Source organism: Hyla sarda, chromosome 3, assembly GCF_029499605.1.
Source record: "Hyla sarda isolate aHylSar1 chromosome 3, aHylSar1.hap1, whole genome shotgun sequence".
Classification (NCBI taxonomy): domain Eukaryota; kingdom Metazoa; phylum Chordata; class Amphibia; order Anura; family Hylidae; genus Hyla; species Hyla sarda.
This window is the reverse complement of record NC_079191.1, coordinates 22,103,518-22,123,870: the sequence shown is the minus strand read 5'-3', so window position 1 is coordinate 22,123,870 and position 20,353 is coordinate 22,103,518. Positions and strand designations below refer to the sequence as shown.

The 20,353-nt window shown below is 40.4% G+C and overlaps 18 non-coding genes across 18 annotated transcripts; all 18 read left to right on the top strand.

The window, feature by feature from the left end:
• The first annotated feature begins 154 nt into the window (after window positions 1-154).
• Window positions 155-240, top strand: TRNAR-UCU (transfer RNA arginine (anticodon UCU)). The gene is given in 2 exon segments: window positions 155-191; window positions 205-240. It is a non-coding gene; the product is annotated as a tRNA-Arg (tRNA).
• Window positions 241-898: 658 nt separating this feature from the next.
• On the top strand, window positions 899-984 carry TRNAR-UCU (transfer RNA arginine (anticodon UCU)). Its single transcript is given in 2 exon segments — window positions 899-935; window positions 949-984. It is a non-coding gene; the product is annotated as a tRNA-Arg (tRNA).
• A 658-nt stretch (window positions 985-1,642) lies between these two features.
• On the top strand, window positions 1,643-1,728 carry TRNAR-UCU (transfer RNA arginine (anticodon UCU)). The gene is given in 2 exon segments: window positions 1,643-1,679; window positions 1,693-1,728. It is a non-coding gene; the product is annotated as a tRNA-Arg (tRNA).
• Window positions 1,729-2,383: 655 nt separating this feature from the next.
• Window positions 2,384-2,469, top strand: TRNAR-UCU (transfer RNA arginine (anticodon UCU)). The gene is given in 2 exon segments: window positions 2,384-2,420; window positions 2,434-2,469. It is a non-coding gene; the product is annotated as a tRNA-Arg (tRNA).
• Window positions 2,470-3,126: 657 nt separating this feature from the next.
• TRNAR-UCU (transfer RNA arginine (anticodon UCU)) lies at window positions 3,127-3,212 on the top strand. Its single transcript is given in 2 exon segments — window positions 3,127-3,163; window positions 3,177-3,212. It is a non-coding gene; the product is annotated as a tRNA-Arg (tRNA).
• Window positions 3,213-5,640: 2,428 nt separating this feature from the next.
• On the top strand, window positions 5,641-5,726 carry TRNAR-UCU (transfer RNA arginine (anticodon UCU)). The gene is given in 2 exon segments: window positions 5,641-5,677; window positions 5,691-5,726. It is a non-coding gene; the product is annotated as a tRNA-Arg (tRNA).
• A 561-nt stretch (window positions 5,727-6,287) lies between these two features.
• On the top strand, window positions 6,288-6,373 carry TRNAR-UCU (transfer RNA arginine (anticodon UCU)). Its single transcript is given in 2 exon segments — window positions 6,288-6,324; window positions 6,338-6,373. It is a non-coding gene; the product is annotated as a tRNA-Arg (tRNA).
• A 657-nt stretch (window positions 6,374-7,030) lies between these two features.
• Window positions 7,031-7,116, top strand: TRNAR-UCU (transfer RNA arginine (anticodon UCU)). The gene is given in 2 exon segments: window positions 7,031-7,067; window positions 7,081-7,116. It is a non-coding gene; the product is annotated as a tRNA-Arg (tRNA).
• Window positions 7,117-7,773: 657 nt separating this feature from the next.
• Window positions 7,774-7,859, top strand: TRNAR-UCU (transfer RNA arginine (anticodon UCU)). Its single transcript is given in 2 exon segments — window positions 7,774-7,810; window positions 7,824-7,859. It is a non-coding gene; the product is annotated as a tRNA-Arg (tRNA).
• Window positions 7,860-8,516: 657 nt separating this feature from the next.
• TRNAR-UCU (transfer RNA arginine (anticodon UCU)) lies at window positions 8,517-8,602 on the top strand. Its single transcript is given in 2 exon segments — window positions 8,517-8,553; window positions 8,567-8,602. It is a non-coding gene; the product is annotated as a tRNA-Arg (tRNA).
• Window positions 8,603-14,793: 6,191 nt separating this feature from the next.
• Window positions 14,794-14,879, top strand: TRNAR-UCU (transfer RNA arginine (anticodon UCU)). Its single transcript is given in 2 exon segments — window positions 14,794-14,830; window positions 14,844-14,879. It is a non-coding gene; the product is annotated as a tRNA-Arg (tRNA).
• Window positions 14,880-15,536: 657 nt separating this feature from the next.
• Window positions 15,537-15,622, top strand: TRNAR-UCU (transfer RNA arginine (anticodon UCU)). The gene is given in 2 exon segments: window positions 15,537-15,573; window positions 15,587-15,622. It is a non-coding gene; the product is annotated as a tRNA-Arg (tRNA).
• An 842-nt stretch (window positions 15,623-16,464) lies between these two features.
• TRNAR-UCU (transfer RNA arginine (anticodon UCU)) lies at window positions 16,465-16,550 on the top strand. The gene is given in 2 exon segments: window positions 16,465-16,501; window positions 16,515-16,550. It is a non-coding gene; the product is annotated as a tRNA-Arg (tRNA).
• Window positions 16,551-17,461: 911 nt separating this feature from the next.
• TRNAR-UCU (transfer RNA arginine (anticodon UCU)) lies at window positions 17,462-17,547 on the top strand. Its single transcript is given in 2 exon segments — window positions 17,462-17,498; window positions 17,512-17,547. It is a non-coding gene; the product is annotated as a tRNA-Arg (tRNA).
• A 657-nt stretch (window positions 17,548-18,204) lies between these two features.
• Window positions 18,205-18,290, top strand: TRNAR-UCU (transfer RNA arginine (anticodon UCU)). Its single transcript is given in 2 exon segments — window positions 18,205-18,241; window positions 18,255-18,290. It is a non-coding gene; the product is annotated as a tRNA-Arg (tRNA).
• A 655-nt stretch (window positions 18,291-18,945) lies between these two features.
• TRNAR-UCU (transfer RNA arginine (anticodon UCU)) lies at window positions 18,946-19,031 on the top strand. Its single transcript is given in 2 exon segments — window positions 18,946-18,982; window positions 18,996-19,031. It is a non-coding gene; the product is annotated as a tRNA-Arg (tRNA).
• Window positions 19,032-19,484: 453 nt separating this feature from the next.
• Window positions 19,485-19,570, top strand: TRNAR-UCU (transfer RNA arginine (anticodon UCU)). The gene is given in 2 exon segments: window positions 19,485-19,521; window positions 19,535-19,570. It is a non-coding gene; the product is annotated as a tRNA-Arg (tRNA).
• A 657-nt stretch (window positions 19,571-20,227) lies between these two features.
• Window positions 20,228-20,313, top strand: TRNAR-UCU (transfer RNA arginine (anticodon UCU)). The gene is given in 2 exon segments: window positions 20,228-20,264; window positions 20,278-20,313. It is a non-coding gene; the product is annotated as a tRNA-Arg (tRNA).
• Window positions 20,314-20,353: the final 40 nt, after the last annotated feature.

The following is a 20,353-nucleotide window of genomic DNA, read 5'->3' as shown; positions in this document are numbered from 1 at the left end:
TACGGCTCTGTGTCCTTTTTTAAAGTTAAGGGTTCAAAGCACTGGTCTTGAGTTAAAACCTCAGTAAGGATTAAATATTAGTATGGACTAGAGGAAAAATCCAGTGTTGTCGACATTTCGAAAGACTTTTATTGCATCCAACATGAGAACGTGTGGCTCTGTGGCGCAATGGATAGCGCATTGGACTTCTAGTGAGAGGCAGTGATTCAAAGGTTGTGGGTTCGAGTCCCACCAGAGTCGTGTTTTGTGTCGTTAAGTCCTAGGCCTCCTTAGAACAGGCAAAAAATAATGAAATGGCTAAGGAAAAACTGATGAAGTAACAAAGGTTTGCTAATGCTGTCCTGTACAGTAGGATTGTCATTTCATTGGACTCCTGGCGAAGAGTAGTGATTCAAAGGTTGTGGGTTCGAGTCCCACCAGAGCTTTTTTTTGTTTCAAATGTGACAGAAAATAATTTTCTATATGCTTGGCTTAAGGGTTAAGAGCACTGGACTTCAGTTAAAACCTCACTAAGGCTTAATTGTTAGTATGGACTAGTAGAACAACCCAGTGTTGTTGATATTTCGGAAGACAATAAAATAAAACTAAAACAGACTTGGCAAAATCAGGCTACAAAGTTAAGGCTACAGAGCACTGGTCTTGAGGTAAAACTTTCCTAGGGCTCAAATACTAGAATGGACTAGTAGAACATCTTAGCGTTGTTGACCTTTCGGAGGACTTGAATTGTATCCAGTTAGAAAACGTACGGCTCTGTGTCCTTTTTTTAAAGTTAAGGGTTCAAAGCACTGGTCTTGAGTTAAAACCTCACTAAGGATTAAATATTAGTATGGACTAGAGGAAAAATCCGGTGTTGTCGACATTTCGAAAGACTTTTATTGCATCCAACATGAGAACGTGTGGCTCTGTGGCGCAATGGATAGCGCATTGGACTTCTAGTGAGAGGCAGTGATTCAAAGGTTGTGGGTTCGAGTCCCACCAGAGTCGTGTTTTGTGTCGTTAAGTCCTAGGCCTCCTTAGAACAGGCAAAAAATAATGAAATGGCTAAGGAAAAACTGATGAAGTAACAAAGGTTTGCTAATGCTGTCCTGTACAGTAGGATTGTCATTTCATTGGACTCCTGGCGAAGAGTAGTGATTCAAAGGTTGTGGGTTCGAGTCCCACCAGAGCTTTTTTTTGTTTCAAATGTGACAGAAAATCATTTTCTATATGCTTGGCTTAAGGGTTAAGAGCACTGGTCTTCAGTTAAAACCTCTCTAAGGCTTAATTGTTAGTATGGACTAGTAGAACAACCCAGTGTTGTTGATATTTCGGAAGACAATAAAATAAAAATAAAACAGACTTGGCAAAATCAGGCTACAAAGTTAAGGCTACAGAGCACTGGTCTTGAGGTAAAACTTTCCTAGGGCTCAAATACTAGAATGGACTAGTAGAACATCTTAGCGTTGTTGACCTTTCGGAGGACTTGAATTGTATCCAGTTAGAAAACGTACGGCTCTGTGTCCTTTTTTTAAAGTTAAGGATTCAAAGCACTGGTCTTGAGTTAAAACCTCACTAAGGATTAAATATTAGTATGGACTAGAGGAAAAATCCAGTGTTGTCGACATTTCGAAAGACTTTTATTGCATCCAACATGAGAACGTGTGGCTCTGTGGCGCAATGGATAGCGCATTGGACTTCTAGTGAGATTCACCGATTCAAAGGTTGTGGGGTCGAGTCCCACCAGAGTCGAGTTTTGTGTCGTTAAGTCCAAGGCCTCCTTAAAACAGGCAAAAAATAATGAAATGGCTAAGGAAAAACTGAAGAAGTAACAAAGGTTTGCTAATGCTGTCCTGTACAGTAGGATTGTCATTTCATTGGACTCCTGGCGACGAGTAGTGATTCAAAGGTTGTGGGTTAGAGTCCCACCAGAGATTTTTTTTTTTCAAATGTAAAGAAAATCATTTTCTGTATGCTTTGCTTAAGGGTTAAGAGCACTGGTCTTCTGTTAAAACCTCACTAAGGCTTAATTATTAGTATGGACTAGTAGAACAACCCAGTGTTGTTGATATTTCGGAAGACAAGAAAATAAAAATAAAAAAGACTTGGCAAAACCAGGCTACAAAGTTAAGGCTACAGAGCACTGGTCTTGAGGTAAAACTTTCCTAGGGCTCAAATACTAGAATGGACTAGTTGAACATCTTAGCGTTGTTGACCTTTCAGAGGACTTGAATTGTATCCAGTTAGAAAACGTATGGCTCTGTGTCTTTTTTTAAAGTTAAGGGTTCAAAGCACTGGTCTTGAGTTAAAACCTCACTAAGGATTAAATATTAGTATGGACTAGAGGAAAAATCCAGTGTTGTCGACATTTCGAAATACTTTTATTGCATCCAACATGAGAACGTGTGGCTCTGTGGCGCAATGGATAGCGCATTGGACTTCTAGTGAGAGGCAGTGATTCAAAGGTTGTGGGTTCGAGTCCCACCAGAGTCGAGTTTTGTGTCATTAAGTCTTAAGCCACCTTAGAACAGGCAAAAAAGAATGAAATGGCTAAGGAAAAACTGATGAAGTAACAAAGGTTTGGTAATGCTGTCCTGTACAGTAGGATTGTCATTTCATTGGACTCCTGGCGAAGAGTAGTGATTCAAAGGTTGTGGGTTCGAGTCCCACCAAAGCTTTTTTTTGTTTCAAATGTGACAGAAAATCATTTTCTATATGCTTGGCTTAAGGGTTAAGAGCACTGGTCTTCAGTTAAAACCTCACTAAGGCTTAATTGTTAGTATGGACTAGTAGAACAACCCAGTGTTGTTGATATTTCGGAAGACAAGAAAATAAAACTAAAACAGACTTGGCAAAACCAGGCTACAAAGTTAAGGCTACAGAGCACTGGTCTTGAGGTAAAACTTTCCTAGGGCTCAAATACTAGAATGGACTAGTAGAACATCTTAGCGTTGTTGACCTTTCGGAGGACTTGAATTGTATCCAGTTAGAAAACGTACGGCTCTGTGTCCTTTTTTAAAGTTAAGGGTTCAAAGCACTGGTCTTGAGTTAAAACCTCAGTAAGGATTAAATATTAGTATGGACTAGAGGAAAAATCCAGTGTTGTCGACATTTCGAAAGACTTTTATTGCATCCAACATGAGAACGTGTGGCTCTGTGGCGCAATGGATAGCGCATTGGACTTCTAGTGAGATTCAGCGATTCAAAGGTTGTGGGTTCGAGTCCCACCAGAGTCGAGTTTTGTGTCGTTAAGTCCAAGGCCTCCTTAAAACAGGCAAAAAATTATGAAATGGCTAAGGAAAAACTGATGAAGTAACAAAGGTTTGGTAATGCTGTCCTGTACAGTTGGATTGTCATTTCATTGGACTCCTGGCGAAGAGTAGTGATTCAAAGGTTGTGGGTTAGAGTCCCACCAGACCTTTTTTTTTTTCAAATGTAAAGAAAATCATTTTCTGTATGCTTTGCTTAAGGGTTAAGAGCACTGGTCTTCTGTTAAAACCTCACTAAGGCTTAATTATTAGTATGGACTAGTAGAAAAACCCAGTGTTGTTGATATTTCGGAAGACAAGAAAATAAAACTAAAACAGACTTGGCAAAACCAGGCTACAAAGTTAAGGCTACAGAGCACTGGTCTTGAGGTAAAACTTTCCTAGGGCTCAAATACTAGAATGGACTAGTTGAACATCTTAGCGTTGTTGACCTTTCAGAGGACTTGATTTGTATCCAGTTAGAAAACGTATGGCTCTGTGTCTTTTTTTAAATTTAAGGGTTCAAAGCACTGGTCTTGAGTTAAAACCTCACTAAGGATTAAATATTAGTATGGACTAGAGGAAAAATCCAGTGTTGTCGACATTTCGAAAGACTTTTATTGCATCCAACATGAGAACGCGTGGCTCTGTGGCGCAATGGATAGCGCATTGGACTTCTAGTGAGAGGCAGTGAATCAAAGGTTGTGCGTTCAAGTCCCACCAGAGTCGAGTTTTGTGTCATTAAGTCTAAAGCCACCTTAAAACAGGCAAAAAAGAATGAAATGGCTAAGGAAAAACTGATGAAGTAACAAAGGTTTGGTAATGCTGTCCTGTACAGTAGGATTGTCATTTCATTGGACTCCTGGCGAAGAGTAGTGATTCAAAGGTTGTGGGTTCGAGCCCCACCAGAGATTTTTTTTGTTTCAAATGTGACAGAAAATCATTTTCTTTATGCTTGGCTTAAGGGTTAAGAGCACTGGTCTTCAGTTAAAACCTCACTAAGGCTTAATTATTAGTATGGACTAGTAGAACAACCCAGTGTTGTTGATATTTCGGAAGACAATAAAATAAAACTAAAACAGACTTGGCAAAATCAGGCTACAAAGTTAAGGCTACAGAGCACTTGTCTTGAGGTAAAACTTTCCTAGGGCTCAAATACTAGAATGGACTAGTAGAACATCTTAGCGTTGTTGACCTTTCGGAGGACTTGAATTGTATCCAGTTAGAAAACGTACGGCTCTGTGTCCTTTTTTAAAGTTAAGGGTTCAAAGCACTGGTCTTGAGTTAAAACCTCACTAAGGATTAAATATTAGTATGGACTAGAGGAAAAATCCAGTGTTGTCGACATTTCGAAAGACTTTTATTGCAGACTTGGCAAAACCAGGCTACAAAGTTAAGGCTACAGAGCACTGGTCTTGAGGTAAAACTTTCCTAGGGATCAAATACTAGAATGGACTAGTAGAACATCTTAGCGTTGTTGACCTTTCGGAGAACTTGAATTGTATCCAGTTAGAAAACGTACGGCTCTGTGTCCTTTTTTAAAGTTAAGGGTTCAAAGCACTGGTCTTGAGTTAAAACCTCAGTAAGGATTAAATATTAGTATGGACTAGAGGAAAAATCCAGTGTTGTCGACATTTCGAAAGACTTTTATTGCATCCAACATGAGAACGTGTGGCTCTGTGGCGCAATGGATAGCGCATTGGACTTCTAGTGAGATTCAGCGAATCAAAGGTTGTGGGTTCGAGTCCAACCAGAGTCGAGTTTTGTGTCGTTAAGTCCAAGGCCTCCTTAAAACAGGCAAAAAATAATAAAATGGCTAAGGAAAAACTGATGAAGTAACAAAGGTTTGCTAATGCTGTCCTGTACAGTAGGATTGTCATTTCATTGGACTCCTGGCGAAGAGTAGTTATTCAAAGGTTGTGGGTTAGAGTATCACCAGAGATTTTTTTTGTTTCAAATGTGACAGAAAATATTTTCTGCATGCTTTGCTTAAGGGTTAAGAGCACTGGTCTTCTGTTAAAACCTCACTAAGGCTTAATTATTAGTATGGACTAGTAGAACAACCCAGTGTTGTTGATATTTCGGAAGACAAGAAAATAAAACTAAAACAGACTTGGCAAAATCAGGCTACAAAGTTAAGGCTACAGAGCACTGGTCTTGAGGTAAAACTTTCCTAGGGCTCAAATACTAGAATGGACTAGTAGAACATCTTAGCGTTGTTGACCTTTCGGAGGACTTGAATTGTATCCAGTTAGAAAACGTACGGCTCTGTGTCCTTTTTTTAAAGTTAAGGGTTCAAAGCACTGGTCTTGAGTTAAAACCTCACTAAGGATTAAATATTAGTATGGACTAGAGGAAAAATCCAGTGTTGTCGACATTTCGAAAGACTTTTATTGCATCCAACATGAGAACGTGTGGCTCTGTGGCGCAATGGATAGCGCATTGGACTTCTAGTGAGAGGCAGTGATTCAAAGGTTGTGGGTTCGAGTCCCACCAGAGTCGTGTTTTGTGTCGTTAAGTCCTAGGCCTCCTTAGAACAGGCAAAAAATAATGAAATGGCTAAGGAAAAACTGATGAAGTAACAAAGGTTTGCTAATGCTGTCCTGTACAGTAGGATTGTCATTTCATTGGACTCCTGGCGAAGAGTAGTGATTCAAAGGTTGTGGGTTCGAGTCCCACCAGAGATTTTTTTTGTTTCAAATGTGACAGAAAATCATTTTCTATATGCTTGGCTTAAGGGTTAAGAGCACTGGTCTTCAGTTAAAACCTCACTAAGGCTTAATTATTAGTATGGACTAGTAGAACAACCCAGTGTTGTTGATATTTCGGAAGACAATAAAATAAAACTAAAACAGACTTGGCAAAATCAGGCTACAAAGTTAAGGCTTGAGTTAAAACCTCACTAAGGATTAAATATTAGTATGTACTAGAGGAAAAATCCAGTGTTGTCGACATTTCGAAAGACTTTTATTGCATCCAACATGAGAACGTGTGGCTCTGTGGCGCAATGGATAGCGCATTGGACTTCTAGTGAGAGGCAGTGATTCAAAGGTTGAATCGTGTGGCTCTGTGGCGCAATGGATAGCGCATTGGACTTCTAGTGAGAGGCAGTGATTCAAAGGTTGTGGGTTCGAGTCCCACCAGAGTCGTGTTTTGTGTCGTTAAGTCCTAGGCCTCCTTAGAACAGGCAAAAAATAATTAAATGGCTAAGGAAAAACTGATGAAGTAACAAAGGTTTGCTAATGCTGTCCTGTACAGTAGGATTGTCATTTCATTGGACTCCTGGCGAAGAGTAGTGATTCAAAGGTTGTGGGTTCGAGTCCCACCAGAGCTTTTTTTTGTTTCAAATGTGACAGAAAATCATTTTCTATATGCTTGGCTTAAGGGTTAAGAGCACTGGTCTTCAGTTAAAACCTCTCTAAGGCTTAATTGTTAGTATGGACTAGTAGAACAACCCAGTGTTGTTGATATTTCGGAAGACAATAAAATAAAACTAAAACAGACTTGGCAAAATCAGGCTACAAAGTTAAGGCTACAGAGCACTGGTCTTGAGGTAAAACTTTCCTAGGGCTCAAATACTAGAATGGACTAGTTGAACATCTTAGCGTTGTTGACCTTTCGGAGGACTTGAATTGTATCCAGTTAGAAAACGTACGGCTCTGTGTCCTTTTTTAAAGTTAAGGGTTCAAAGCACTGGTCTTGAGTTAAAACCTCACTAAGGATTAAATATTAGTATGGACTAGAGGAAAAATCCAGTGTTGTCGACATTTCGAAAGACTTTTATTGCATCCAACATGAGAACGTGTGGCTCTGTGGCGCAATGGATAGCGCATTGGACTTCTAGTGAGAGGCAGTGATTCAAAGGTTGTGGGTTCGAGTCCCACCAGAGTCGTGTTTTGTGTCGTTAAGTCCTAGGCCTCCTTAGAACAGGCAAAAAATAATGAAATGGCTAAGGAAAAACTGATTAAGTAACAAAGGTTTGCTAATGCTGTCCTGTACAGTAGGATTGTCATTTCATTGGACTCCTGGCGAAGAGTAGTGATTCAAAGGTTGTGGGTTCGAGTCCCACCAGAGCTTTTTTTTGTTTCAAATGTGACAGAAAATCATTTTCTATATGCTTGGCTTAAGGGTTAAGAGCACTGGACTTCAGTTAAAACCTCACTAAGGCTTAATTGTTAGTATGGACTAGTAGAACAACCCAGTGTTGTTGATATTTCGGAAGACAATAAAATAAAACTAAAACAGACTTGGCAAAATCAGGCTACAAAGTTAAGGCTACAGAGCACTGGTCTTGAGGTAAAACTTTCCTAGGGCTCAAATACTAGAATGGTCTAGTTGAACATCTTAGCGTTGTTGACCTTTCAGAGGACTTGAATTGTATCCAGTTAGAAAACGTATGGCTCTGTGTCCTTTTTTAAAGTTAAGGGTTCAAAGCACTGGTCTTGAGTTAAAACCTCACTAAGGATTAAATATTAGTATGGACTAGAGGAAAAATCCAGTGTTGTCGACATTTCGAAAGACTTTTATTGCATTCAACATGAGAACGTGTGGCTCTGTGGCGCAATGGATAGCGCATTGGACTTCTAGTGAGAGGCAGTGATTCAAAGGTTGTGGGTTCGAGTCCCACCAGAGTCGTGTTTTGTGTCGTTAAGTCCTAGGCCTCCTTAGAACAGGCAAAAAATAATGAAATGGCTAAGGAAAAACTGATTAAGTAACAAAGGTTTGCTAATGCTGTCCTGTACAGTAGGATTGTCATTTCATTGGACTCCTGGCGAAGAGTAGTGATTCAAAGGTTGTGGGTTCGAGTCCCACCAGAGCTTTTTTTTGTTTCAAATGTGACAGAAAATCATTTTCTATATGCTTGGCTTAAGGGTTAAGAGCACTGGACTTCAGTTAAAACCTCACTAAGGCTTAATTGTTAGTATGGACTAGTAGAACAACCCAGTGTTGTTGATATTTCGGAAGACAAGAAAATAAAACTAAAACAGACTTGGCAAAATCAGGCTACAAAGTTAAGGCTACAGAGCACTGGTCTTGAGGTAAAACTTTCCTAGGGCTCAAATACTAGAATGGTCTAGTTGAACATCTTAGCGTTGTTGACCTTTCAGAGGACTTGAATTGTATCCAGTTAGAAAACGTATGGCTCTGTGTCCTTTTTTAAAGTTAAGGGTTCAAAGCACTGGTCTTGAGTTAAAACCTCACTAAGGATTAAATATTAGTATGGACTAGAGGAAAAATCCAGTGTTGTCGACATTTCGAAAGACTTTTATTGCATTCAACATGAGAACGTGTGGCTCTGTGGCGCAATGGATAGCGCATTGGACTTCTAGTGAGAGGCAGTGATTCAAAGGTTGTGGGTTCGAGTCCCACCAGAGTCGTGTTTTGTGTCGTTAAGTCCTAGGCCTCCTTAGAACAGGCAAAAAATAATGAAATGGCTAAGGAAAAACTGATGAAGTAACAAAGGTTTGCTAATGCTGTCCTGTACAGTAGGATTGTCATTTCATTGGACTCCTGGCGAAGAGTAGTGATTCAAAGGTTGTGGGTTCGAGTCCCACCAGAGCTTTTTTTTGTTTCAAATGTGACAGAAAATCATTTTCTATATGCTTGGCTTAAGGGTTAAGAGCACTGGACTTCAGTTAAAACCTCACTAAGGCTTAATTGTTAGTATGGACTAATAGAACAACCCAGTGTTGTTGATATTTCGGAAGACAATAAAATAAAACTAAAACAGACTTGGCAAAATCAGGCTACAAAGTTAAGGCTACAGAGCACTGGTCTTGAGGTAAAACTTTCCTAGGGCTCAAATACTAGAATGGACTAGTTGAACATCTTAGCGTTGTTGACCTTTCAGAGGACTTGAATTGTATCCAGTTAGAAAACGTATGGCTCTGTGTCCTTTTTAAAGTTAAGGGTTCAAAGCACTGGTCTTGAGTTAAAACCTCACTAAGGATTAAATATTAGTATGGACTAGAGGAAAAATTTGAGATTTTCCTAGTTATTATGACGGAAAATATGGATTTTATAAACAACAGGAGGCGAGTAATATAATGCATATCTTTCTCTTTATAAACTCTCAGCAGCGAAACAGTTAATACAGTGAAAAAGAAAAAAGCTTAGAACGCATCCAAACATGACTAGACAGGTAGCCAATCACTGAAGACCCTAGTCCATAAATTGCTCGTCTGTGAGGTAATCTTCCTCTTTCTCGATGCATGAAGATAAACCAAAGTTCATAAGTAGAAATTGAAGACTTCGAACACTTTGATGACTTCTCAATAGGTATTCGGAACAGTAGGAACGGGATGTAGAAGAATTAGACTCAAATCTATGAAAGTGAAGCTTTGTGGATTCCATCAGTAAGCTGAAATAAAACAAAAAGAGTGATAATAGGGTAGGGAATTAGGGAGGGATATTACTCGCCTCCTGTTGTTTATAAAATCCATATTTTCCGTCATAATAACTAGGAAAATCTCAAATTTTATCACAACAGGAGGCTCCTAATATAATGCAAGTTTAAAGCTATACAATTGATTACAACACTGACATAGATATGTGAGATTCTGGTCTAAAATAAAAGGCTTTGAAAGTAGATTCTGAAGACCAATCTGCGGCCTTCAGGAGATCATTAAGTGAGCCACCTGTTTGGATAGTTTTTGTGGACATGGCACTTCTTAAGGAGTGGGCACCGAATTGGGAAGTGTCAATACCTGCAAGAGACATGGTGTGTCTGACCCATCTAGCTAAGGTGGGAGAGGATACAGGAAGGTGTGGTTTTCGGAAAGAAATGAGAAGTTGAGAGTTATTAGGGGATCTGAGAGAAAAGGTCTTGGATTCGTAAGATTTAAGACATCTGACAAGGCATAATTTGGGATGTTGAAGAAAAGTCGGATAGAAAACTGATTGAATATTGGTTTTTGTACGGCGTGAAATCCTGAAGGTAACTCCTTGAGGTGTAAAGGATCTGGAAGATATGTCCAGAGCCTTAACATCGGATACTCTTTTGATTGAGATTAAGCAGAGGAGAACTGTTAGTTTATAAGAGAGGAATTTTAATGAAAGTGAGTCATTGTCTTCCCAAGAAGAGAATAAATTGAGGATAAGGGATACGTCCCAGGTAGAGCGATATCTAGGAAGAGGGGGTCTTTTAAATCGAATGCCTTTGAGTAATCTACATATGAGAGGATGTTTACCGATGGGGAGTGAATTAATGAGGTTATGTTCTGAGGAGATGGCAGATCTATATAAATTAATAGTCCTATAGGCTTTGCCAGAGTCGAAGGCTTCAGATAAATAATTTAGGATATTTGAGATAGATGAGTTATAGGGATCCAGGTGTCGTTGAGAGCACCAATGAACCCAAAATTGCCAGGCTGATCTGTAAGCCTTTCTGGTGCCCGGAGCCCAGGCTTCGGATAATATGTCTTTAGCTGATTTGCGAAATTTCAATATTAGGGGTTGTTGATTCGATACGAGGCAAGCTACCAGGTTGAGGCCTCCAGAAAGAACAAGAGGGTGTTGATTCCCTGAAGGATCTAGGAGAATGGATGGATGATTGGGAAGGAGGAGTGGGAAGTCTATGAGGAGAGATAGAATCTGGGGGAACCAAGATTGGGATGGCCAATGGGGAATTATCAAGACTATTGTGGATTTCTGATAGATGACTTGAGATAACACTCTTGGAATCAAGGCAAATGGAGGGAAGGCGTAGAGTGTCGTTTCCGGCCAAATCTGTAGGAATGCATCTACTCCTAGAGCTTCTGGGTCCGGACGCCAACTGAAGAACAGAGGTAATTGGCGATTCAGTCGAGAGGCAAATAGGTCCATGTATAGAGGACCCCAATGGGAATTTATTGATGAGAAAATGGCAGGATCTAGTGTCCAGTCGCTGTGGTCTGATAGGTAGCGGGAGTTCCAGTCTGCCACATCGTTGGATAGGCCAGGTAAGTATTCTGCCTTCAAGATAATATTCCTGTCGAAACAGAAGTTCCAGATATTGATTGTAATATCTGAGAGAATTTTCGAAGTGGTACCTCCTAACTTGTTTATGTATTGGACTGCTGATATATTGTCCAAGCGAAGTAAAATGCAGCAATGCGATCTGAATTTTGCAAAGCTCTTGATGGCGAAGAAACCTGCTAATAATTCCAATGCATTTATGTGAAGGGAACCTTCTTGTTCTGACCATTTTCCTCCCGTAGAAAGGGATCCGCAACGAGCTCCCCAGCCTACAAGACTGGCGTCTGACTCTATGATCAGATCTGGGTTGCAATTGAAGATTGCTTTGCCGTTCCAGGTCTGGATATGGCCAAGCCACCAGAGGAGTTCCTCCCTGGCCTCTATCGATAGGGGTATGAAGTCCGAATAGGCAAGGCCTTCCCTCAGATGCTGAATCTTGAGGCGTTGAAGAGCCCTGTAATGTAAGGGTGCTGGGAAAATTGCTTGTATGGACGCAGATAAAAGACCCACAATACGAGCGATGCTTTTTAGGGATATTAGATCTTTGTTCAGAGTAGAACGAATTTCTTTTCTGATCAATTGTAATTTCTTGGAGGGTAAACTCAGCGTGGTTGTCTGAGTGTTGATGGAAAATCCTAGAAATTCTACTTCCCTTGACGGGGTCAATACTGATTTCTTGAGATTGATAGAAAATCCCAAGTTGGTTAGAAGGGATAATGTCCATTGAAGATGTCGTTGGATCAGAATTTTTGATTGAGCCATGATGAGGATGTCGTCTAAGTAGATGATAAGACGAACACCTCTGCTCCTCAGTAGAGATATTATTGGCTTCAAGATTTTGGTGAAGCACCAGGGGGCCGATGAGAGGCCAAATGGGAGGCAGGTAAATTGCCATTTCTGATTTTGCCATAGGAATTGCAGGTAAAGTTGGTGAGATGGATGAATAGGGACTGTAAGATAGGCATCTTTCAGATCCACTTTTACTAGCCAATCGTTTAGGAGAAGGAGGTCTCTTAGGAGATGAATACCCTCCATTTTGAAATGGTGGTATACTACGAAGTTGTTGAGATATCGTAAATTGATTACAGGTCTGTATCCCCCATCTTTCTTTTTTACTAGAAAGATGTTGCTGAGGAAGCCTGGGGATTGAAGGGGTACTTGAATGATGGCATTCTTTGAAGATAAATCCATCAATTCCTGATTGATGAGATCTTTGTCTTGGGTGGAGAAATGAATGGGATGGGGTGGAGAGATTTGAATTGGGGGGGAAATGAATTCTATCATGTAACCTGATATTGTGTTCAGTACCCATGAGTCTGAGGTTATTGAAGCCCAAGCTTGGGAAAAATGTTGGAGTCTTCCCCCGAGAGGAAGGAGGGAAGAAAATAGGGGAATTGGACTCACCTGAGGAAGGCCTGGATCTGGGAAATCCTCTGTTTCCTCTTGCCCTCCAAGGTCTGGCTCGGGATGGGAAGAAGGGTGATGCTTGATAAGTAGAGGTGGGATTCTGTGGTCTTTCCTGGTTGTAGGAGCCTTTGAAGTATCCTCTGGATGTTGCTGAGCGGCTGGAAAAACGGCTCCTCCCTTTTCCAGCCCTGCCAAAAACTCTACTCTGGAAGACCTTTCTTAGCGAATTTTGGGCCTTATCCAAAGAAGTAAATATTCCTACAAATTTTCCTATTTCTTTGACAAATCCGTCACCAAATAAGAGACCTTCGGTAGAAGGTCCAAATTCTGCAGTAGCTAAATTAGTTAACTGGGGGTCCAGTTTCATCAGAATTGTCCTTCGCCTTTCAGCGGTCATTGCAGCATTACCGTTACCGAAGAAACATATGGCCCTTTGGACCCAGCCATGAATAATGGAGGCGTCCATTGGTTGTCCTGATGCCATTGATTGTTCTGATATATCAAAGATCTTAGAGAGGGGGCCTAAAATGTCCAAGTATTTATCTTGAACGCTTTTGAGGGAACGATCAAGTCCTTTTTTAGGGTTTTTACCCGTCTTTAATATATATTTCACTAAAACTGGGTCCAGTTCGGGGGTTACTGCTGCTAGGTCTGGGAGAGAAGGCCTTGGGCACTCTGCACGTAATTTATTACGAGCGGATCTGTCAAGTGCTTTTTTAACCTTTGAGGTTAGATACTTGGCAATCTGTGGATGAGGTACCCAATCTGAGGATCTTGGGTGTGCAATGGAGTCAGGCTCAAAGTAAGGGTTACCCTGAGTGTCCAAAATAATTGGAGTGGTTTTTTCTGTTGAAGTCTCAACAGCAGGAGGGTCAACAATTTCTCCTTCTTCAGACCCAATATCTTCCATCTCAATAGATAGGTCATCATCGGAAATATCAGAATATGAATCTGAATCATGGTGGGTCAAATATACGTCCGGTTTCGCCCTTTTATGGGCTGTCTGAGTCCGAATATTAGACGCTTCCTCTCGGACAGAGGGTCTGGTCTGTGAACTAGTAGCACAGAATTCAGGGCCACTGGAAGTAGGTGGCATGCTATAATGGGCCTGACCTACCCTGGTTTCAGGTATTGGTTTATGTTTACGGGTTTTACGGTCGTCCGAACAGAATTTTTGTTTCTTTAAGCGTTTACCGGCTTGCTTATGACCCATTGCTAATTGAGCAGTAGATTCCTCTGCAGACCAATATTGATCTGAGGGTGTAGAGAAAATATTTGGTTTATTATGTGCCATAACCAACGAAATGGACCTGGCAACTGTATCATTAAGTACTGATATAGCAGATGACATTGCTGTATTAATTGATTTAGATATGGACATGTCCACCATAGACTGAATACGGTCTTGTGTCCTAGGGTCAAAATTATCTGTCTCCAAAGGGTTAACCTCCATATTGGTGGGTGAGGTATTTTCCATTATAATATAGAGCGGAGCAGAGTGAATATAATATGTTAGGTGGAAGTCTATAGTAAAGTTAGGAATATGGTAATGATGGAGTTAATTCAAATAAGGTAGTCTCTTGTTAATAACTACTAGTTGGCAGTATAAGAATTTAAGGGAGCCTTCGGTGGAGGTGTAAATGGAGGCAGGGTGTAGTACAGATAGCTGTGAGGAAATTCTGACAGGAACAGTTGAGCGCGAACAGCTGATAAGAATGCTGGCAGTTGTGTGAGGAGACTCCGTTCACTGAGTGGGAGCGAGATCTCGCGACAGCCGGGATTACAAACGCTGATAAGGAAGCATAGCTGTCAACGGGTGAGAGCGGCAGAGTCTCGGAGTTCAGATAAACTGTATTTAGGTATGAGGGACCGTAAAGGTATATATATATATCACAGAGTCGGTAACAATGATAATATAACAATAAGCAATAAATGCAATACGTATCTTTAGCTGAGAGCAGCGAGAAAGAGGAAGATTACCTCACAGACGAGCAATTTATGGACTAGGGTCTTCAGTGATTGGCTACCTGTCTAGTCATGTTTGGATGCGTTCTAAGCTTTTTTCTTTTTCACTGTATTAACTGTTTCGCTGCTGAGAGTTTATAAAGAGAAAGATATGCATTATATTAGGAGCCTCCTGTTGTGATAAAATCCAGTGTTGTCGACATTTCGAAAGACTTTTATTGCATCCAAAATGACAACGTGTGGCTCTGTGGCGCAATGGATAGCGCATTGGACTTCTAGTGAGAGGCAGTGATTCAAAGGTTGTGGGTTCGAGTCCCACCAGAGTCGTGTTTTGTGTCGTTAAGTCCTAGGCCTCCTTAGAACAGGCAAAAAATAATGAAATGGCTAAGGAAAAACTGATGAAGTAACAAAGGTTTGCTAATGCTGTCCTGTACAGTAGGATTGTCATTTCATTGGACTCCTGGCGAAGAGTAGTGATTCAAAGGTTGTGGGTTCGAGTCCCACCAGAGCTTTTTTTTGTTTCAAATGTGACAGAAAATCATTTTCTATATGCTTGGCTTAAGGGTTAAGAGCACTGGACTTCAGTTAAAACCTCACTAAGGCTTAATTGTGAGTATGGACTAGTAGAACAACCCAGTGTTGTTGATATTTCGGAAGACAATAAAATAAAACTAAAACAGACTTGGCAAAATCAGGCTACAAAGTTAAGGCTACAGAGCACTGGTCTTGAGGTAAAACTTTCCTAGGGCTCAAATACTAGAATGGACTAGTTGAACATCTTAGCGTTGTTGACCTTTCAGAGGACTTGAATTGTATCCAGTTAGAAAACGTATGGCTCTGTGTCCTTTTTTAAAGTTAAGGGTTCAAAGCACTGGTCTTGAGTTAAAACCTCACTAAGGATTAAATATTAGTATGGACTAGAGGAAAAATCCAGTGTTGTCGACATTTCGAAAGACTTTTATTGCATCCAACATGAGAACGTGTGGCTCTATGGCGCAATGGATAGCGCATTGGACTTCTAGTGAGAGGCAGTGATTCAAAGGTTGTGGGTTCGAGTCCCACCAGAGTCGTGTTTTGTGTCGTTAAGTCCTAGGCCTCCTTAGAACAGGCAAAAAATAATGAAATGGCTAAGGAAAAACTGATGAAGTAACAAAGGTTTGCTAATGCTGTCCTGTACAGTAGGATTGTCATTTCATTGGACTCCTGGCGAAGAGTAGTGATTCAAAGGTTGTGGGTTCGAGTCCCACCAGAGTCGTGTTATGTGTCGTTAAGTCCTAGGCCTCCTTAGAACAGGCAAAAAATAATGAAATGGCTAAGGAAAAACTGATTAAGTAACAAAGGTTTGCTAATGCTGTCCTGTACAGTAGGATTGTCATTTCATTGGACTCCTGGCGAAGAGTAGTGATTCAAAGGTTGTGGGTTCGAGTCCCACCAGAGCTTTTTTTTGTTTCAAATGTGACAGAAAATCATTTTCTATATGCTTTGCTTAAGGGTTAAGAGCACTGGACTTCAGTTAAAACCTCACTAAGGCTTAATTGTTAGTATGGACTAGTAGAACAACCCAGTGTTGTTGATATTTCGGAAGACAATAAAATAAAACTAAAACAGACTTGGCAAAATCAGGCTACAAAGTTAAGGCTACAGAGCACTGGTCTTGAGGTAAAACTTTCCTAGGGCTCAAATACTAGAATGGACTAGTAGAACATCTTAGCGTTGTTGACCTTTCGGAGGACTTGAATTGTATCCAGTTAGAAAACGTACGGCTCTGTGTCCTTTTTTAAAGTTAAGGGTTCAAAGCACTGGTCTTGACTTAAAACCTCACTAAGGATTAAATGTTAGTATGGACTAGAGGAAAAATCCAGTGTTGTCGACATTTCGAAAGACTTTTATTGCATCCAACATGAGAACGTGTGGCTCTGTGGCGCAATGGATAGCGCATTGGACTTCTAGTGAGAGGCAGTGATTCAAAGGTTGTGGGTTCGAGTCCCACCAGAGTCGTGTTTTGTGTCGTTAAGTCCTAGGCCTCCTTAGAACAGGCAAAAAATAATGAAATGGCTAAGGAAAAACTGATGAAGTAACAAAGGTTTGCTAATGCTGTCCTGTACAGTAGGATTGTCATTTCATTGGACTCCTGGCAAAGAGTAGTGATTCAAAGGTTGTGGGTTCGAGTCCCACCAGAGCTTTTTTTTGTTTCAAATGTGACAGAAAATCATTTTCTATATGCTTGGCTTAAGGGTTAAGAGCACTGGACTTCAGTTAAAACCTCACTAAGGCTTAATTGTTAGTATGGACTAGTAGAACAACCCAGTGTTGTTGATATTTCGGAAGACATGAAAATAAAAATAAAACAGACTTGGCAAAATCAGGCTACAAAGTTAAGGCTACAGAGCACTGGTCTTGAGGTAAAACTTTCCTAGGGCTCAAATACTAGAATGGACTAGTTGAACATCTTAGCGTTGTTGACCTTTCAGAGGACTTGAATTGTATCCAGTTAGAAAACGTATGGCTCTGTGTCATTTTTTAAAGTTAAGGGTTCAAAGCACTGGTCTTGAGTTAAAACCTCACTAAGGATTAAATATTAGTATGAAAATAAAAAAGAAAAAAGACTTGGCAAAACCAGGCTACAAAGTTAAGGCTACAGAGCACTGGTCTTGAGGTAAAACTTTCCTAGGGCTCAAATACTAGAATGGACTAGTTGAACATCTTAGCGTTGTTGACCTTTCAGAGGACTTGAATTGTATCCAGTTAGAAAACGTATGGCTCTGTGTCTTTTTTTAAAGTTAAGGGTTCAAAGCACTGGTCTTGAGTTAAAACCTCACTAAGGATTAAATATTAGTATGGACTAGAGGAAAAATCCAGTGTTGTCGACATTTCGAAAGACTTTTATTGCATCCAAAATGAGAACGTGTGGCTCTGTGGCGCAATGGATAGCGCATTGGACTTCTAGTGAGAGGCAGTGATTCAAGGGTTGTGGGTTCGAGTCCCACCAGAGTCGAGTTTTGTGTCATTAAGTCTTAAGCCACCTTAGAACAGGCAAAAAAGAATGAAATGGCTAGGGAAAAACTGATGAAGTAACAAAGGTTTGGTAATGCTGTCCTGTACAGTAGGATTGTCATTTCATTGGACTCCTGGCGAAGAGTAGTGATTCAAAGGTTGTGGGTTCGAGTCCCACCAAACCTTTTTTTTGTTTCAAATGTGACAGAAAATCATTTTCTATATGCTTGGCTTAAGGGTTAAGAGCACTGGTCTTCAGTTAAAACCTCACTAAGGCTTAATTGTTAGTATGGACTAGTAGAACAACCCAGTGTTGTTGATATTTCGGAAGACAAGAAAATAAAACTAAAACAGACTTGGCAAAATCAGGCTACAAAGTTAAGGCTACAGAGCACTGGTCTTGAGGTAAAACTTTCCGAGGGCTCAAATATTAGAATGGACTAGTTGAACATCTTAGCGTTGTTGACCTTTCAGAGGACTTGAATTGTATCCAGTTAGAAAACGTATGGCTCTGTGTCCTTTTTTAAAGTTAAGGGTTCAAAGCACTGGTCTTGAGTTAAAACCTCACTAAGGATTAAATATTAGTATGGACTAGAGGAAAAATCCAGTGTTGTCGACATTTCGAAAGACTTTTATTGCATCCAACATGAGAACGTGTGGCTCTGTGGCGCAATGGATAGCGCATTGGACTTCTAGTGAGATTCAGCGATTCAAAGGTTGTGGGTTCGAGTCCCACCAGAGTCGAGTTTTGTGTCGTTAAGTCCAAGGCCTCCTTAAAACAGGCAAAAAATAATGAAATGGCTAAGGAAAAACTGAAGAAGTAACAAAGGTTTGCTAATGCTGTCCTGTACAGTAGGATTGTCATTTCATTGGAGTCCTGGCGAAGAGTAGTGATTCAAAGGTTGTGGGTTCGAGTCCCACCAGAGATTTTTTTTTTTCAAATGTAAAGAAAATCATTTTCTGTATGCTTTGCTTAAGGGTTAAGAGCACTGGTCTTCTGTTAAAACCTCACTAAGGCTTAATTATTAGTATGGACTAGTAGAACAACCCAGTGTTGTTGATATTTCGGAAGACAAGAAAATAAAAATAAAAAAGACTTGGCAAAACCAGGCTACAAAGTTAAGGCTACAGAGCACTGGTCTTGAGGTAAAACTTTCCTAGGGCTCAAATACTAGAATGGACTAGTTGAACATCTTAGCGTTGTTGACCTTTCAGAGGACTTGAATTGTATCCAGTTAGAAAACGTATGGCTCTGTGTCTTTTTTTAAAGTTAAGGGTTCAAAGCACTGGTCTTGAGTTAAAACCTCACTAAGGATTAAATATTAGTATGGACTAGAGGAAAAATCCAGTGTTGTCGACATTTCGAAATACTTTTATTGCATCCAACATGAGAATGTGTGGCTCTGTGGCGCAATGGATAGCGCATTGGACTTCTAGTGAGAGGCAGTGATTCAAAGGTTGTGGGTTCGAGTCCCACCAGAGTCGAGTTTTGTGTCATTAAGTCTTAAGCCACCTTAGAACAAGCAAAAAAGAATGAAATGGCTAAGGAAAAACTGATGAAGTAACAAAGGTTTGGTAATGCTGTCCTGTACAGTAGGATTGTTATTTCATTGGACTCCTGGCGAAGAGTAGTGATTCAAAGGTTGTGGGTTGGAGTCCCACCAGAGCTTTTTTTTGTTTCAAATGTGACAGAAAATCATTTTCTATATGCTTGGCTTAAGGGTTAAGAGCACTGGTCTTCAGTTAAAACCTCACTAAGGCTTAATTATTAGTATGGACTAGTAGAACAACCCAGTGTTGTTGATATTTCGGAAGACAAGAAAATAAAAATAAAAAAGACTTGGCAAAACCAGGCTACAAAGTTAAGGCTACAGAGCACTGGTCTTGAGGTAAAACTTTCCTAGGGCTCAAATACTAGAATCCAACATGAAAACATGTGGCTCTGTGGCGCAATGGATAGCGCATTGGACTTCTAGTGAGAGGCAGTGATTCAAAGGTTGTGGGTTCGAGTCCCACCAGAGTCGTGTTTTGTGTCGTTAAGTCCTAGGCCTCCTTAGAACAGGCAAAAAATAATGAAATGGCTAAGGAAAAACTGATCAAGTAACAAAGGTTTGCAAATGCTGTCCTGTCCAGTAGGATTGTTATTTCATTGGACTCCTGGCGAAGAGTAGTGATTCAAAGGTTGTGGGTTGGAGTCCCACCAGAGCTTTTTTTTGTTTCAAATGTGACAGAAAATCATTTTCTATATGCTTGGCTTAAGGGTTAAGAGCACTGGTCTTCAGTTAAAACCTCACTAAGGCTTAATTGTTAGTATGGACTAGTAGAACAACCCAGTGTTGTTGATATTTCGGAAAACAATAAAATAAAAATAAAACAGACTTGGCAAAATCAGGCTACAAAGTTAAGGCTACAGAGCACTGGTCTTGAGGTAAAACTTTCCTAGGGCTCAAATACTAGAATGGAATAGTAGAACATTTTAGCGTTGTTGACCTTTCGGAGGACTTGAATTGTATCCAGTTAGAAAACGTACAGCTCTGTGTCCTTTTTTAAAGTTAAGGGTTCAAAGCACTGATCTTGAGTTAAAACCTCAGTAAGGATTAAATATTAGTATGGACTAGAGGAAAAATCCAGTGTTGTCGACATTTCGAAAGACTTTTATTGCATCCAACATGAGAACGTGTGGCTCTGTGGCGCAATGGATAGCGCGTTGGACTTCTAGTGAGATTCAGCAATTCAAAGGTTGTGGGTTCGAGTCCCACCAGAGTCGAGTTTTGTGTCGTTAAGTCCAAGGCCTCCTTAAAACAGAC